Below are 18925 nucleotides of genomic sequence, written 5' to 3' on the forward strand. Positions count from 1 at the left end.
ATGAGCCATGTAGCTAGTTTTTGGAGAGACATCAAAGCAGCATCCTTTGGATTACATCACCATTTTTCTGCCTTTATATAAAATCTGACCTTGTTTTTCCAGTTGTTTTATGTTTGGGTTTTTTTTTTTTTTTTTGCTGTTTTTTTTTTTGTTTACCAAAGCATTTATAAACTACTTAAAATTAAGAACTACCCCTCCTCTTTGTTTTCCCAAAAGAAGCTGGGCACCCCGACATGATTAATAAGTAGTGTGTGGTTCATTAACCACTTGCTATGCATGCCTCTGAAACGAAGGCTCTGGAAACCCAGATAGAAATCTGATTCTTTAGAATTTGTAGCCAGTGTTTCCTCAGTAAGACTCCTTCCTTGACCTACAGGATTTTTATTTTGTAGTTGTTGCTGTTAATTTAGGACATTGCAGTTGCCAAACATGGGAATTGCAATTGTTAATGGTCTTCTATTTTTAGAATGGTAATCTTGAGCTCTTAAGGTTTGGCAGAAGCTCCAGTTCTCTGCAAATGGCACTTTGTTCAGCCTCATGTAACTGACTGCAGATTTGGTCTGACTGTTTACCTTGCTGGTGAGTTAATCTTGAGGGAAGACTTCAGTGTTAGGTGTAGTGAATAAATGAAAAATAGCTGTGTGGTTGGCTAATGTTCCAATAAAGTATTAGGACACCTGTCTATGTTTAAGGGGGTAGGCCCCTATTGTGTAAAGGTAACTTGACAGAAAACTTAATTAGCCAATCAGATAATTGATTCTAGGAACTCAAATTAGATGTGAGAGTACAGTTTTGCTTTTTGGTGAGAGAAAGGGTCTGGTTTTTGCTGGATTCAATAAAAGGAAAAGTAAACCAAAATTTATTTATAGGCACTATAATAAGCACTTTGCATGGATTATCTCACCAAATTCTGTGAGGTGGATTCTGTTATTACCCCCATTTTACAGATGAGGAAACTGAGGTCCAGAGAGGTCAAGCGAACTAATCAGAATTCACAGACAGTAAGAGACAGAGCTAAGATTAGACCCAGGCCATCTGATTATAAGCCTTCTCTTGTGAAGGTTAGATGATATGGCCTTTCCCAAATGATGCCGGGAAAGAGAAAGCACATGGAAAATTCACCCAAATCCTGCTTTCTAGCATCAATTCTAACATTAAGAGTCTTTGCACCTCTGAAGAAGTCATCTCATCTGTGTGGACCTCCATTTCCCTGTGTAAAATGAAGGGTTGAAACAATTTGGATTGGATGGTCTCTGGGGTTCCCTCCTCCTCTAAAGTTCTTTGATTCTATAATTGTGTCCTGACCTTAGAGGTGCCCATGCTCCCTTCCCCACAGACAGATAGACACACTGCTTCCCAAGGCAAAAATTGAATCCTCCTGAAAGTACCCATTGCAGTTTGATGCTAAACTCCGGATCCTACCAAATCTATTATTTACAGCAGTCACTCAGGAACACACAGTACTTTTAAAATCTGTCAAGCCAGTTCTTTAAAATAAGTTGCTAGCGGGATAAGATTTCAGAAATAAAATATTAATACCCCCAAACAGAAAAGAATAAAACTCAAAATAAATGAGGCTTTCTCTTTAAATCATCGTTTTCTACAATGTTACCTTGACAACTTAGCTTTGGCTCTTTAGAGAGGGGGTTTTCAGTGTAGGAGAAGAGGGGTGTCCTCTTTGTATCTTTAGAAATTTCCTCCACGATTTATGGAAAGAGGAAATCTCAAAGGTAAACTACACGATCCAGCACAATGTACACGGGACATCTTGATGGAGGGTCATCCAGAAGTCATCACAGGTGCAGAGAATTATGACACATTCTGATTAAAGTTACCTTCTTTTCTCCTTTCTATTTCCTGTAACCACAACACACGTTGCAACAGCCTGCAAAATGTTACATTTGGGGACCAGCGCACTTAGAGAGCAGAGAGCCACAAAAGTGCCTGAAAAATAATTGCATTATTTTGAGTGGCAGCAGTAAGAGATGCACACATCAGGTTGAGGGGACAACTCAGAAGTCCTGAAGCAATCTGGAAATGCTAAAAATATTGTTCCCCCTCCAGCAATTGAACCTTTGAGCAAAGACAGAGGCACTGGCAGGTAGGAAGATCAAATGAGAATTGCCATCTCTCAGCTGTAATAGGCTCGTTATCAGGACTGGCAAGAGTTGGGTTGGGGTGAGGGGCCAACGGGGGTCAGCTGGGGGCTGTCAACAGAAGGAGGGAGCTGGAGGAGGGCGGCGTGGAGCAGGGGAAAGAGGCTCAGCGCCAGCATCTAGCACCACAAAGCACAGGCCGCGTGGACAATGCCTGAGAAATCAGCATTAGTTCTAGAAGCCGTTGCCTTTGTGGTTGTGAGTGTGAGCCCAGCAGCCCCCATGGGTGCTGGGGCAGGGGAGCGAGTCTGTGCTTGACACACGTGTTTCCCATTGAGAGCTGAAGCCAGCCCAGGAGGTGGGAGTTGGCCTGACAAAGGCGTATTGAAGTACAGGCAGCGTACGGTTTCAAAGCAGTCAGAAAAAGCACGGGAATGCTGTTCAGGAAATTCTTCAGGCATGGGCAGGGACTTGGCTGCAATTCTGCAGTTGGAAAATCTGACTGGGGCAGCTTCTGAACACAGGCTGGGCCTGCTCACCCTCTGCAGGCCGAGCGGCCGCCCCCTTCCAGCCTCTCCACACACGCCTGGATCGTAGGGGATTCTCTTCAGCCGCTTTGTGAAGCAGAGGAGAGGTAGGGAACTGCTCAGTTCTTGCATTTCCAGGCTTTCTCTTCACTTTCTAAGCCTGCTGTTTGTTTGCAAGTACTCTGTGTGTTTGTGTGTGTGTATGGGGGGGCGTGGGGAGGTTGTGTGTATGTGTATAAACAAGTTAGAACTCCATCATTTCAACATTTGGTGTGGGGTTGTCATCTTTTCTTCCCTAAGCCCTCTTCAAGAGGTGATTTTCGGCAGGGCGCTTTGGAAAGTTAGGGTTAAGCTGGCAACACGACTATGAAAAAGAAAAGTATGTGAACTCTTGTATTGTCACCCTGCTCCAACAGTCTGTAACTTTTCTGTGGGGAAGGACAGTTCGTTGGCAGGAAATATAATTTTAGATGAAGCTGTCTGTGTTCTTTGCTTCATGAGAATTTGGAGAGGGGCATTTTTAGCAGAAAATGGCTCTCATTTTAGAGGAAATTGGCCTGTGAAGTTTCTATTTTGGATCACACTTTCAGAGTGTAGGAACAGATACGTGTATATGAGTTCCTGGCATCTTTTATTATTATGTGGGATTTTGACTGTCATTAAGGAGCTCAGTAATATATTTGCCTAGAATTATGCTGGATCAACATTTGTAATTCTCTTTCTAGAATAATTTTCAATTTTTTCTGAATTGTAGAAGTAACTGGCAGTTCTTCCCTCAAAAAAATATACTTCTGTGTTTTATGAAGTATAGACAACTAAAGAGTCACAGAAAACAGTAATTTACTCAAAATCATTGTTAAAAGACAGACATATGATAATGTGAATTTTATTTCATTGATCAGTTGATTTTATTTTGCCCCTTACTGAAGAGTGATTTTTTTTAAAAAAAATCAAATTTTGGATCATTCTTTTTCATACATATCAACTATAATGCAATACAGATTTTTACCCCTCCCCCGAAAGCTATATCTTATTCTATACTTAACATTTAGAAAATACATAGCATAATATAATTGCACTTAAGAACACTGTTCAGTTCTGAAAGAGCTGGACTCAATCTCACTACAGCTTTGTGATTACTGGCAGAACGATCAGCGACAGCAGTGGTGTTTTCGAAAGGGGCCTTGGCCAAGAGTCTGGCTGGGGAAACAGATGAATGAATGGGTTCTTGGCTGCTTCTTGAATAGCAGAAGAGTGGCTAGAACTCTTAGGGTGGACCTCAATAAAATAGGTGTGCATTTACTTTGGTTCTAAAATCTCTCAACAAGTAGCTGATAGTAGAGAGTTAGATGAATGGGTGAATAAAGAGTGGGGGGGGGCTGGACTTTTTCGTATCTTTGTCTGCGTAAGACCTAGGATATGTGCGCAGGCATTGTATTTTGTTGGCGAGTCAGCCCTCTCAGCCAGCAATTTTATTTTCTCCACGGTTTTGCCCTTGGAGGAGGGAATTAGGAAGTAAGTGACTGGCAGCAGGAATTCTTATTCTGAGAAATGGCACACAAATATCTTCTTCATGAATGTCATCTTTGGGTTGGGTTGGGATGAAGAGGGTTTGGGAACTGTTGGACGTGGGATAAGATAGGACAGACAGTGACTACACTTGGGTTGCCTATGGAGTGAGCAAGATGCCAAGAGATTAGGAAACAACATGAACCACAGCCAAACACACTGCCAGTGAAAAAGGAGACTGTGAGCTCTAATTTCATACTCCTCTAAATTTAGTGTGCGTTGAGCCTTGAGCAGAGCAGGCGTGAAATAGCAACTTCAGGTTGCAGGGGTACGAACAGCATTGCCTGAAACTTGGAAGAAACTCTATAGTTTCCCTCTTTTAGAAGTATAGGAGGGGAAAATCAAGTTCCCTGGACATTTGAAAAGGAGAAAAAAAAGAGGGGTGTGGGAGGGTAGAGAAGAAGAAATCCAGGGCAGAGGTACAGGCTACAGGGAGGGAGGAGTGGCCACGCCACAAACTGGGCAGCAGGGGCAGAGAGAGATCTGTGCACAGGAATGAAACATACATACTAGAATAGCAAAGCCCAGCGGGCACTGATTGGTTCACCTTGAAGTGTGTGGCTAAACCATGGCCTCAGTGAGGAGAATTGTTTTACCCTCTTCACAATAGAAGACCCCACGGTCAGTCTGCCCCACTGTGCCTTCTGGAAGCAATCAGAAAGCACATTTTGTAAGAATGGCATCGCCCAAGGGTTCAGATTTCCTAAGTGAGGAGGGAGCAGGCTCCTAAGGCCTTATTTTTAACCCATATTTGTTCCATCCAGAGATATTTCTGCTGGGAGTGATGAGTGAAGGGACCAGGTGGAGATGGGGGAGGGATGGCAGTGAGCATAGCTTGTTCTAGGCCCTACCCGCGTACACTTCATCCTTAAGACAAACTTTTGAAAAGGAATATGGAATGATACATATGCTTTATTTTAATGCATGCATTTATTTAATTTTATTTCTTTTTTTAATTTTTAAAAACCTCCAAGGGCACGTACCGCATTTAACGTTAGTGAAAGTATTTAATATTAGTTTCATAAGGTGAGGAGGTTCATGGAATTATGGATTTGACCATCTGGAAGGGATTAGGGCCATCCTGTAGTCCAGAATTTCTTGAGTTGGGTAATATAAAGCCTCCTTTTAACAGGGTGAGGGAAAAGATCCATGCCCCCACTGTTGATTTAACTGCTTTTATTATACCGCTATTTAAATAGGTACAAACCAAAAATACCCACCTAAGTAATCATCTCTCTATTTTAATCATTCTTTAGCATCTATAAGACTAAAATAAATTTATGAATTAAATACAAAGTAAAGTAATAGTATTCAGATTATCAACATTGTTATTTTAGGTAGAAGATGCTTTACTGGAATTTAATAAGGCCTCACCATGAACATGGGACTGACAGTTATCTGGAGATTATTTTGATTCTAGACACTCATACTCTTATATCCTGGATATAGACTTGATTCTTCCATGACTTTTTTTCTCTTCAAATGTACCTTCATTTGTATGCCATGATGTCCTTTGATCTGCACCTTGAAGGAATGTTTCATTTTGTATTATATTACACTCTGCTCCTTTTTCTATTCATGACAATTAGAATCAAATCATTTATTGCCAACATGATTGTACACTGAATACAAATGCAGACACCAGAACTGCATGGTGGTAGCCATAGGTCATGAATTGGATCTGTGTTTCCTAGGACAAAATTTGGGTAAATAAAATAAGTACATCAAAAGAATAGAGAAAGAAAAGCACAAGAACAAATTTGGCAGAGAACTCTCAGAGTCCTGAGAACATCTGAGAATCCCTGGTGCCTTGGAGGCTCTACCTTAAGAGGTACCGATTTTGGCCAGTTCTGGTTCCATGGAAGAACCTCTGCAGGAAAGAGGAAGGAATGGCTCTGGAAACACTCCATCCATTTTTCTAAATAGCACAGCCACTTTTATTGGTTTCATATATTGGGATTTTGCAAGAGATTTCATTTGAAAAGAGAGTTTTAATGCTGTATCACTAAAGATTGCATTTGGCTGCAAGTAATAGAAACCCTGCTCATAGAGTCGGAAAATATAAAGCCTTACCTTTTGTGCATATAGATGTAGACTACACCTGGACAGTCCAGGACTGCTGTGGCAGCTGAGCGATGTCCCTAAAGACCACAGTTTCCTTCCTGCTCCGCTGTCCATTTGTTCATCTCCATGTGTCATGTTCAAGTCAGGACAAAGGTGGCAGGACATGAAGGGGAAAAATACTTCTCCTCATGAGCCTTTGCCCCTTTAATCAGGAAGGGACACCCTCCCACATAAACTTCCCCTCACTTCTCAGAATCCACACCTAGAACTGGGTCATGTGCCTACTGGCCCCATGCAGTTTCATTACCAGGATGGGTGGAGGTCCTCTGAGTATGGAATAGGAGGCCACAGATCCAGATCAAGAGTTCTAGCGCTGTTCTAAGAGTCCATTGCTTCTATTTTAAAGAAGTGAACACTGAGACTAGAAAAGATGTGTTACCTGCCTAGAGAACACAGGCGTTCAGAGACAATGGCAGTGCTTCTTGTTCCTTGACTCTGAGTGTGGAGTGTACTACTTGTTATGTGTGTTGGCTTAATAATGAGAGCTGAGTGATACTTTGGAAGCCATGCTAGAGAAAGTAACATAATAGAGTCTTAGTATTAGAAGGTCCCTCAGAAATCACCTGGTTCCATGGTTTCTCAAAACCTCCTGAATCAGAATTTCTGAGATTAGAGTTGGGGAATCCCTCTATTTTTAAAAACTCCCCAAGTTATTCTGTCGAAGCCAACCAGACACTGGTCCACAGAACTTAGTTGGTTTAATACTGTTGGAGCTAAATCATTATTTACTACAACAGTGCCATTTATAGCATCACTGACAGATGTCAGCCAGATGTGTCAGTACTTCGTTCAGTGATGGAGAACCTCACTGTGCTGCGAGGCAGCTTGGGGCATTGTTTCTCATCTCTAGCTTCCTTAGATTGGGCCAAATTTGCATCTCTATACTTTGTAACCCATGGCCATTGTCATATTCTCTTAAGGCACATTTGAGGGTGGTAGGAGGACCTGGTACAGAAGTGAGGTGAAGAGAGGGAGTAAAGGTAGCGGGGATCAGAAGTCTTGGGATAGGCTGAGTCCACTAAGAGCTGGCTCTCAGTTTTTCCATCTGTAAAATATGATGAGATGCCTGTAAAGTGTTTTCTCTTTCTCATTTTCTATGGTTTTTGTTATTCTCAAGCTCTCCCGTTTCTTTATGAATGTCTTGAACTATTTCATCTCTCCCTTATCTTTTCCTGCACTTTTCTTTTTACCCTTCTCTGAACACATTCCAAGTAACCTCCTCCTGACAAAAATACTGTTCCCTGAATTCAATTCCACTCATCTGACAAGGGCATGTTCCATGAACAGGACACTCTACATCTGTGAACCAAAGGGGCAGAGGGTGATTGTAAGTGAGAAGCAGCCCAGTAAGAAAGAAGAGTGGAAGGTGGGATGATCTTGTAGCAGAAGGAGAGTGATTACATTGTGAAGTGAGCCCAGGCTGCTAGGCATACAGACCTGGACTGTGACCCTGGCTGTGTGACCTTGGACGAGCTACATCCTCTTGGTGAGCCACAATTGTATCATCTTTAAAATGAACATGGTAGCATCGACCTCGTAGTATGTTGTGAGCTTGTGCTTAGACTGCCCTTAGCATGGTGCCTTGCACACAGTAAGGACTTAAGTATGTCAGCTGTATATGCTTAACATTATCTCAGCATGAGGCAAACTGACAAAGAATGAAATAGGCAGATCAAATGATAAAATGAAACATTGAGACAGCAGAGGAGGGTTTTATGCTGAGTGATCCAGGTTACTTTTTCTTTGTTGCCTTAATTTCTCTGAAGATTCCACTGTCCTTTTTCTTTCACCTTTGCTGCCACAAAGAAAGGTGGTCATCTTTCTTATGGTTTCACATTCCTTTTGTCAAGTGTGAACTGCCTTCTGTAAAGGAAGCCATGTAAGCTGTGACCTATTGAACAGGTCTGCAGGACTCGGGGAGGGACGTGTCACCACGGTTCACTAAGCATATAAATCCTGTGAGATTGATTTGCTCAAAATCTTTCCTGGTGATTGTCCTAATGGAGCTCCGGGTGCGTAGGTGGATATGGAAGCAATGGCTTTATTCTTCTTTTTAACCAGTAATGCAGTGGCACCTATTACAGTGAGCACAGTTTCCTGATAAAAACCATTTTGCTGGGGATTAGAAATTTCCTCCTTGTTCAGACCACGGTCCTTTGCCAGGGTGACAGGATCGGACTCTCTAGTGATTTCCCTGACTTCTAAATAATATATTTTGGAATTCCTGGAAACCCTGATGTTATTTCCCAGGGTCAAAATATTTAAGTACTGAAACTGCTCTCTTAAAGCTCAGAGTAAATAGATAAGTAAGTAAATAAACATCAGAGAGAGCTCCTTTCTCCAAGCAAGTCATTCCACACCACCCTGTTGTCTCCACTCCAACTGGGTTTGTGGTCCTGGCCCAGTGTAGTCAATGAAAGAAGGTGCTTCAAGCCTAGAGATGCCTGTCCTTTGCTTCCTTTTCTTACCTGTAGTTGTCTTCTCTCCTCTCTAGTGTCCTCTACTCTTTCTAGCTCTTTCCTTCTGTGTTTTTATTCCATGCCCTCTTCCTGTTGCCAGTTTCTTTTTTCTCTTATATTTGTTCAAGATGTTTACCAAGGTCATCGGCTTCCCTCAGTGGGCAGGAGTGTTGGCAGTAGACCAGAGTCTGGACAGCAGAACTTTTACCATGCGATGATAGACATTACCTCCTGGGCTGGCTGTGACCTTCAGAGGTTTGTGGCCTCCCTTCTGTTGCTGATGAAGCTAATCCTGGTGTTTCCCAGGCCGAGGATGCAAACACCTGGTCACAAACTGGCAATCCAGGGCTGGCCTGTGGACACATTTTGACTCATGAAGTGTTTTTTAAAGATCGACTTAGTTACAAAGCATTTGCATGTACTGAGATATTATGTACAAATTTAGATATCTAGATTACCTAGAAAAAACTGCAGAAGGGTATCCCTGGTCTGATTTCTCATAATGTAGCAGTTGGGGGGATTTGGGCAGCACCTGTTGCTTTAAGAGGGCATATGTCCACTTCATTCAGTGACCCCCACCTGCCTGGTCTTACATCAGTAAGCTCTCAGTAGCGTTTCTCATCTGAGCCACAGGATATAGAAAATGATTCGAGTGACCATTTTTTCAGTTCTTTCAAGGGTGTTATGTATAGTACCATTCTAGATGCATAAGAGAGAAGTTAGGACATCATGACTTAATTCTGTCAGCGGACACTTTTGAGATGGGCTAAGTGTCCTCTAGGAAGAAATGCAGTAGAACAGCATGGTGGCCAAGAGCATGGGTCTCAGAGTTAGACGTTCCTTGGAATCAGCACCTCATAGAATTGTACTTAGGATTAAAATTTTCAAATGTGATAGAAATCAGAACAGTCACTGCCTTTGGGGATGGGGATTGATGAGGAAGGGGCATGAGGGAACTTTCTAGGGTGATGGAAAGGTTCCCTATCTTGACTGAATATTTTTTACACAGATGTACAGATTTGTAGAACTCGAGCTGTGTAGTGAATATCTGTGTATTTCAGTAGGAGTAACTTATACCTCAATAAACATATATACATATGTTCATGTGTACATACAGACATATGTGAAGGCATGCAAAGTGCATAATAACTTTTAGCTGTTATTGTTTTCCTGCTTCTTTCTGGACACTTTAATTTTTTTTTTTTTTTTAAAAAGAAATAACATGACTAAAAATGAGATGAAGAGATTTTCCCTTCAGACCACAGATTTCCCTGCAAGCATTTGAGAGCACAGGTAATAGCTAAAGATCCTTGCCAAACAGCTGTCAAAGGAGAATCTACTGGATCAATGCTAATTTTATGGAACTATTGAATCACTATAGAAGGATGTGCCTAATTTGTTGTAACTGTTTTTCATGATGCTATAAAAATTTATGGGTTTCAGAGACGTATCAAAGATGGTTTATTACCTAGGAAAAAATGCCTATACTTAGAGTAACATGCACCCTGGCTGAAATATAGTAGTCCATCAATAAGTATATGAAGAATTGTCTTAAAATTACTATCCATTTTGAGAAATTCTAGCTAAAACTGTTACCAAAACATGTTCCTAATTGGTAATCACACTATTCTGACTAAGTGTATACACATATCTGGAAACATTTAACACAAGAATTGGAACAGAGTTTTCACCCAGGCACTCTGGGTTCAAATTCTCGTTATGTCTTTAACAAGCTGAATGACTTCGGGTAGGTTGCTTAACCTTTCTGTTTCTCAGTTGCCTCAACTGTAAAATCAAGATAGTACTAGCACCTGCCTCATAATTATATGTCTGTGACAATTAAATAAGTTCAGTATAGTGTTTAGAACAGGGTCTGGCACGTGGTAACCATTACGCAAGTATTTATCAACAGTTTTGTATTCTTTGTGTTAGGAAACGTGGTTTTGTTGTGATTTGCCTTTGGGTATTGTTCAAAAGGCATGTGTATGGTGGTTGATGAAAGTGGTGTCAAACAGGAGTTTCGGTTGAAAAGACTGAAGCCTGGAATTCGTGGGAGACGTGCTGTTTTTCAGTTTTAGCAGACTTTGTTTGGTCTTGTGACTAACTGACTCTGTGACCTTGATGAAGTCACTTCACCTCCCTGAACATAGTTTTCTCATCTGTTAAATCATGACTTGATATTGTCCATGTCCTCTTCAAGCTTTGTGTCTCATTCTCTGATATTAAGTGTTTGAGTCATGTTCAGTATTATTTTATTACACAGCTTGGTCCCCAAGTCACAGAAGCACTGTAGAGGCCTGACTGCAATTGTCATCATCTGGTTCTGGGCAGAATCATTCATGGGGATGTAAGAAGCCCCGGTTTTGCACAACACAGGGTAGCTGAAAACAATCTGTCGCTCCTGTTAAGAAAGCTGGTTATAGACGAGGCCACAATGGGTAGATGCAGTGCCCTTTGCATGTGAAAGTGACACTATTAAATTTGCTCTCAGTGTTTGAAATTATTTTTCCTGTTCAGGGTGTTCAGTTTACATTCTTTCCTGGTTTTCAACTTACAGTGTCAAGGACCACGTTTAGAATGATGTCTGAGTGTTATGCAAAGCCAGATCTCCCTGACTCTCCAGGTTCCTTCCAGTCTTTGCTCATATATTATTGTACTTTCTCCATGAGGTCAGCCTTTCTCATGCTTTTAAAGGTGGAACCTGCCCAGCTCTTCACCCCCTACCACTGATGATCTGCCTTTTCCTGTCTTTTTTGTTTTTTTGCTCTTTTACCCGTAGCCCCCATTTGTCTTATGACAGAAGTTTCAAACATAATTTTCATGTTGATTATCTGTCTCTCCCTTCGCTGCCTCCTGCCACTGCCATGAGATTAGGGACCGGTGGCTTTGCTCTTTGATGTGTCCAAATGCCTGGAATAGTGCCATGAGAGGACCTGAGGAAAACAGATTTATCAGATGGTGGCACTGTATATGCCCTCTTAAAATGCATCTCACACTAAATATACCTAAATGGTCATTCTAAATACCTTGCATCTTTTTTTTTTAACATCTTTATTGGAATATAATTGCTTTACAATGTTGTGTTAGTTTCTGCTGTATAACAAAGTAAATTAGCTATACATATACATATATCCCCATATCTCTTCCCTCTTGCGTCTCCCTCCCGCCCTTCTAGTTGGTCACAAAGCACCGAGCTGATGTCCCTGTGCTATGCAGCTGCTTCCCACTAGCTATCTATTTTACATTTGGTAGTATATATACGATATATATGTCCATGCCACTCTCTCACTTCGTCTCAGGTTACCCTTTCCCCTTCCTGTGTCCTCAAGTCCATTCTCTACATCTGGTCTGTGTTTTTATTCCTGTCCTGTCCCTAGGTTCTTCAGAACCTTTTTTTTTTTTTTTTTTTTTTTTTTTTAGATTCCATATATATGTGTTAGCATATGGTATTTGTTTTTGTCTTTCTGACTTACTTCACTCTGTATGACAGTCCCTAGGTCCATCCACCTCAATGCAAATAACTCAATTTCGTTCCTTTTTATGGCTGAGTAATATTCCATTGTATATATGTGCCACATCTTCTTTATCCATTCATCTGTTGATGGACACTTAGGTTGCTTCCATGTCCTGGCTATTGTAAATAGAGCTGCAATGAACATTGTGGTAAATACCTTGCATCTTATTCAGCGAAAGCTAAGTCTTTGCCTCATTCTGTGTCCACTGGAAGGAAAGTGGGGCCTGAATTTGAGTCCAGACCCTAACCAACTTACTAGTTAGGAGCCCTTGAGAACATCCCTTCATTCCTTAGTACCTCGGTGTCTTAATTTATGAAATAGTTTTAATAAGATTGATCCCCCAGAGTGCTGTCAGGAATGTATGAGCTAATGTATCTGAAAATGCCTAGAACAAATATGTATGTGTGTTTCACAAAGATATTTCTGTCTGAAATGACTTCAGCTGACACCTCACACATCTAAATCTCTAGGACAGTGAGAATTAATGTTTGTAGTTATATTGAAATATCTTCTTATTCATCAGAGATAAATATTTTGAATTTAAACGGAAGGCGAATTGAACTTTGGAGGAGAACTTTGATAATAATATCTAAAACACACACACACACACACACACACACACTCACTCATGCATACCTTAACCTAGCAATTCAGCGTCTCAGGGCTTCTCTGAGCTCTCTGTTTGGACATATGTGAAACTTGTATGCCCCATTCCTGTGGCTTTAAATAATACTCATATGGAGAAGACTTAACACATTTCATTTCTAAGCCCAGTCTTCCCCCTGAATTCCAGATTCATTTCTATGTGCCTTTGTGACACCACCCCCATGGATTCTTCTGTGCATTTCAAAATCAGTGTGACTTAGCAGAGCTCTCTCTCTCCCCTCTTCACACTCCATTTGCCTCCTGCCCCATGAGCCACTATCCTCTCAGTGTTCCCCATCCTGATAAATAGCACCATCATTCGCCCTGCTGATCATGCCAGAACACTGGCATTCTCCTTGACTCCTGTCCTGCACACACCCTAGGTCTAGGGAATCAGCGAATCCTATTAGCTCTACTTTCCAAATAGATTCCAAATACAGCAACTGGCCACCTTCTCACTCAAACTCTACCCAAATCTGGGCTACAGTCACCTCTCTTTGGGAGACTTCAGGAGTCACAGGCCCCTGGTTTCTCTACTGGCATTCTTGTCCCCTGCAGTCTATTCCTTACAGAACAGTGAGAGTGATTCCAAAGTGAAAATCTGATCACTCCTGCACCTTGGTTCTCTGATAGTTACTGTCACAATCAGTGTCATACCTATGGTTTTACTGTGGCGTATAAGACCCAATGTGCATTCCTTCTGCATGCACTTCCAAGCTTATTTTCAAACACTGTCCCCTTTGTATGCTCTGATCTAGCCACACTGTTCTTTGAACATGCCAAGTGAGCCCCTACCTCAGGGCCTTTGCACTTGCTGGTGCTGTTTCCTCTGACTGGGGTGCTACTCCCAGATGTCCTCATGCTTTACTCTCTTGCTCATTCATGATTTTTTCTCAAATATCTCCACCACAGAGAGGCTTTCCATGACCGTCCTACAGACAGGAGCCTCCCTGGTCATTGCCTGTCCCCTTCTCTGGCTTTACTTTTTTATTCATAAGACTTATCCCAAGAATAAGTATGACAAACTAGATGTTTTTTTTATCTGTTTATCATTTCCTCCACTAAAATGTAAGGTCCAAGAGGCAGGGAGTCTGTCTTTTACCACTGAATGACTAGTGCCAGCACATGGTAATACCCCGTAAGTATTCATTTGTTTAAATGAGCATTGGTATCAGAAAATTAGTGGAAACAACCTGTGTTCACCACTAAAGAGTTGATTAAGTTAAATATCATGTGCACATACAATTTAAAACTAACTTTAAAAAAACCAGATTTCTGTATTTTTTGTGGGACTATCACTGAGCTATGTAAATGGACCAAGTTAGATTAAGAACAATAAAGAGTGAAAATATGCCCTTCTTTCTGTGAAAAAGAAAAATCTAAATGTGTGTATGTATGTTTTGAATGTGTATATTGGATAAAGGCTGTATGTGTATTGAACATTTCTTTAGGGATAAGAACCAGGCTGGTAATAGTTGCCTCTATGGAGAAAGGCTGAAAGTGTAAATGAAAAAGGTTTTCTTAACTGTATCTTCTTCATCTCTTTTAAATACATGCACTTGTCTAATTTTTTGCAGTAAAAACTGTTCAACACTTACGTATTCCAATTATTAAAAAACGAAAAGATGAAATACCTAACTTTTAAATTAGTCCAAATATTTGTTTAAATAAAACATGCCATTCCTGGACCGTTTCATACAAATAGGCATTTACTTTTATGGATGATTGTTATATCAGAGCTAAAAGTGAGGAGTTTATTACCGTGGTCGAAATTGTGCCAAACATTAGCAGTCCAAGACTGAAGCCTTGTATGGATGGCTGAATGAAAACAACCCTTGAAAGCAGGTAATTTTAAATCTGAGACCTCAGAATTAACCTGGTAATGGAAAACTTTACGTGCCAAGATAATCCAAAATGACTCAGATTTACAACAAACTCTAGAAACTGTAATGAACCTGGGAGAGAACTTATTCCTGCTATTTATATAAACTGGTTACAGTTGTAAACAGTAATGTAATTCATGTTTACTTTTAAATGTTCTGGAAGTTGTAAGATGCCGCAGCAGCATTAACAAACCCTAGCTCACTTGATTTGTATCACTTGTCTGATTTCTAAGTAAGTGAATGTATTTATTAGTCTAGCCATGTTAATTCTGTACTCTTACCATAACGTATATGGCAGAGTATAGTTAGTCCACAGCTTCTCTCTGCAAAGCCCTCCTTTACCCTTTCCTCTGAGTCATTCAGTGCCCACCCTGCTGGCCATCCTGCTTAACTTGAGGATGTTCTTAAGGCCGAAATGCTTGCTCTGTCCTCTGCTGGAAAACTTGTTCTACCTCTAGGTCTCACCTTAATTGTCATTTGGTCAGAATGGCCTTCCATGACCAGTGTGGTTCACCCTCTACTCTCTGTCATGGAACCTTCTTTGTTTCCTTCCTCCCACCTAACTTTAGTTCTAATGGTTTCATCCGTTTACTTGTTTACTGTCCATTTCTCTCATTAATATACAAGCTTGATGAAAACAGAAATATCTTACTCTTCCTTTTCAAGACCTAGATATATCCAGGATCTGCTGTGGTACCTGGCACATGGTAGATAGTCAAAGATTTTTTTTTTTCTGTTTAAAAATAGATTGAGTTTGGGGTTTCCTCCACAGCCAAGTCTGTGCTTTGCCACGTTTCTTTGCCCCACGGTATGTAACTATACAGAGAATTGCAGTCATCACTCCCATAAGTCCCTTTATGGAGCAAGACATTATGAAGCCTAGTGGGTAGAAGAGTCTAGCAAGCCTTAATAAAATGCCTGCCAATGCCTCCTTGTCCTCAACCCTATTAATAGAGTGGATCATGGCCCATAAAATTTTATAGGCTCCAGAGAAAAATCATCAGGAAACTTGATAGCATTGATATGTCTTTAGAAGGTTTACTGATTTTTTAATCATCCCTCAAAACATAATGCATTCTTGCACAGCAGACTGATAATGCAGATACTGTAACTGTTTCTAGATATCTCTTTTATTTGGGGAGGAAATAAAGAAAACATCTGTTCTTCTCCTGAAGAAGAATCCAGCTGAAACAAAAACACAACGCAGACAGAAAGTGATGGTTTCTAACAGCATTATTCTAGAATAGGTGTTCAGCCTCATGAAATGTGCCAGCTGTGTATGTTTCTGCCCCAAGACCTTCCATCATCCTAATATCAACTGATAAAATGTAGGAAGGAGGGCACTAGAAGATTTTCCAGTAACTATTTGGTACCTACTAGATTTAGGAAGGGGAGTGAACATGGGTTTGACCACTTGAGTATGATGAGGCTGGTTTCTGTGTTAAGATGTCAAAGTCGTGTCAAAGTAGTGGGATTTAACATTTTGAAGGTCATTGTGGGAGAGCCTTAAGCTGGGCATTTAATGTGACTTCCTAAATTAGAGGGGCAACAGCTACAGGGTCCATGTACCATTTAGGCTGGGCTTGGCTCAAGGATCTTTGTAAACACTTTATAGAGAGCATGGGCTTTGTACAAATTGTATGGCTTCTGTGACTGATGTTGGACATTTGTGAGGCTGTTGGAAAAACCTTCAGGTAGCAGAGTCACTGAGGTCTTGGTGGTGTGAGCAGTGACAGAGTGAAACCAGGCCACACAACCTAGGAGGAAGTTCTTCACAAGTCCAAGTCATAAAAATGGATCCTCTCCTTGAGATTGTCACATTAAGTTAGTGTCAAGGCCTTGTTTCTGTAATGCTACATGATCCCAGGTATGAACATTTGGATGTGTGAGACCATGAGGTTACAGCTCAAAACCATGCTTTTAAAATGCCCATCCAGAACGACCTTCTTTGGAAATCCCATGTGTGTTATACTTGGCAGCTATTTAATTAGCCATGGTTATGGGTGGTTATTATATTATGACATTGCCTTGATGATTGGTGGTTCCTCCGTATTAATGGCAAAGCAACAGAAAGTTTCACTACATTCGTTCTCTGGGAAATATAATCCTATTGTATTTTGTGTGCAAAAAAACAGATTATCTTTAAGTCAACTGGATTTGTTTATGAACAGGTGAACACTGAAAATAGCTTTATGAAGGAGCAGAGTAATGCTTTGTAGTTAAGCCTACTTAACATCAATATATCATAGTTGCATGTGCCTTAGGAGATGGAGGCAAGTTGTGTAAGTTTTCATTCCTTTGCTTCTGATCTTATAGCTGTTTACTTATTACTGGAGGATATGCTTTGCAATTTAGCATTGGCTTGATTTTTATTCATTCACTGAACAAATATATGCAATTGTGTGTGTATATATGTATAATTATACATACACATGCATAATTACATATACTTACATAGATGCATACACACACACACACACCCATTGTTTAGGTGCTACTAGAGTTCAAAGAAGTTTTAAATACTTGGAAGAGTTTGGGATATAGTCAGAGAGGTAACATATATCACTGTAAAATGTGTTGTATGACACTGTAAGAAGTTCCCAATGACTGATGGAAAATACTGTTGTCTTGTGATTCTCAAGAAGAGGGTGGATTTGCTTAGAAAGATTCTGTTTTCACATTTACATGCCTGGTGCACCACCACAGATAAAAGTAGGCCTCTTAGGGAGTATATTATACTGATCAAGGCTCACTTTTGCTAAATTATTCAATTTTTGAGAATGTTTTGACGCATGATTGGTATAGAGGGAGGGAAAAAATAAGAGCGTTAATCACATCAAAAGACAAATATTCTGCACCTATTGTGGTCTAGGCATTGCTATACTCTTATAAATCAGATTATCACTCCCTTGTGTCAGATTCTGCCATGGGTTTTCAATGACTTTTCAATAACATCTGAACTTCTTAATAGAATCTCCAAGGCCCAGCATCATCTGACTCAAGTCAACTTTACAGCCTCATCTCACTCCCATCTCTGCTTCACTCATTACAGCCAGTCACAAAGGCCTTGTCTGCGTCGGGACACTTGCCTTTGCTCTCCTTCTTCTGCCTGAGATAGTTTTGTGTTTTTTTTGCCCCTACCCTCACCTTGCTGTCTTTTTCTCGTCCTTCAAGTCTCAGCATAAATGTTACATCCTCAGAAAGTTCTCTCTAAATGAGTGTATATAAAATACTTTGCATCCTGTGGTGCTCTCTTTAACATTACCAGATATATTTCAGTGTAGATACTTCACATGTTTCATTTTGTCTCTAAGGATTTACTGTACATAGTCCCCCACCACCCAGCCTGTGAGCTTCATAAAGGCAAGTTAACTCTTCTTCCTTGTGGTATCTTGAGACCCTTCCCACAGTATGTGGAATTTGATTGACAATCAATAATTATTTGATGAGGGAGTAGACGGATGAAAGACATTTAGATAGGTCCAATTTGAGATGGAAACTGGAGTAAAATTGGTAAGTTGAGTTTAATTCTCATAGAAGTACAAAATGAAAGTATGACACTGGACATTGTCTCTGAGATGGGAGAAAGAGAATGCTAACTCATAATGTGAACTTGAGAGAAAGAGGCAGAGAGGAGAGTTTGGAAAGACACACAGTAATCAAAGATAGAGGGAAGAAGCCAGAAGTGTCATGAATATCAAAGAAGGACAAAATTTTCAGAGGAGGAGGGGAAGTTGGCAATGACCAAAGCTTCAGAAGGTCCAAGGAAAATGGGTGTTAAGAAGAGTACATTGAATTTTGATCAGGGACATCACTAGTGATTTTTTTTTTTTTTTTTTTTTTTTTTTTTGTGGTATGCGGGCCTCCCTCTGTTGTGGCCTCTCCCATCGCGGAGCACAGGCTCCGGGCGCGCAGGCTCAGCGGCCATGGCTCATGGGCCCAGCCGCTCCGCGGCATGTGGGATTCTCCCAGACCGGGGCGCGAACCTGGTTCCCCTGCATCGGCAGGCGGACGTGCAACCACTGCGCCACCAGGGAAGCCCCTGGGACATCACTAGTGATTTTTGAATGGGCCATTTCAGTAGATAGAAGAGAGTATGAGGTTTCT

The 18925-nt window shown here is 40.9% G+C and overlaps 1 protein-coding gene across 1 annotated transcript in view; it reads left to right on the top strand.

The window, feature by feature from the left end:
* The first annotated feature begins 2539 nt into the window (after nt 1-2539).
* The window catches only part of SGCD (sarcoglycan delta), a 422824-nt gene continuing 406438 nt past the window's right edge, over nt 2540-18925 (top strand). Inside the window, exon 1 of the mRNA XM_028493399.2 lies at nt 2540-2730. The gene's annotated coding sequence lies outside the window, so the exon portion shown is untranslated. The remainder of the gene's footprint in view (nt 2731-18925) is intronic.

The sequence above is a fragment of the Physeter macrocephalus genome, chromosome 8 (genome assembly GCF_002837175.3).
Source record: "Physeter macrocephalus isolate SW-GA chromosome 8, ASM283717v5, whole genome shotgun sequence".
Taxonomy (NCBI): Eukaryota; Metazoa; Chordata; class Mammalia; order Artiodactyla; family Physeteridae; genus Physeter; species Physeter macrocephalus.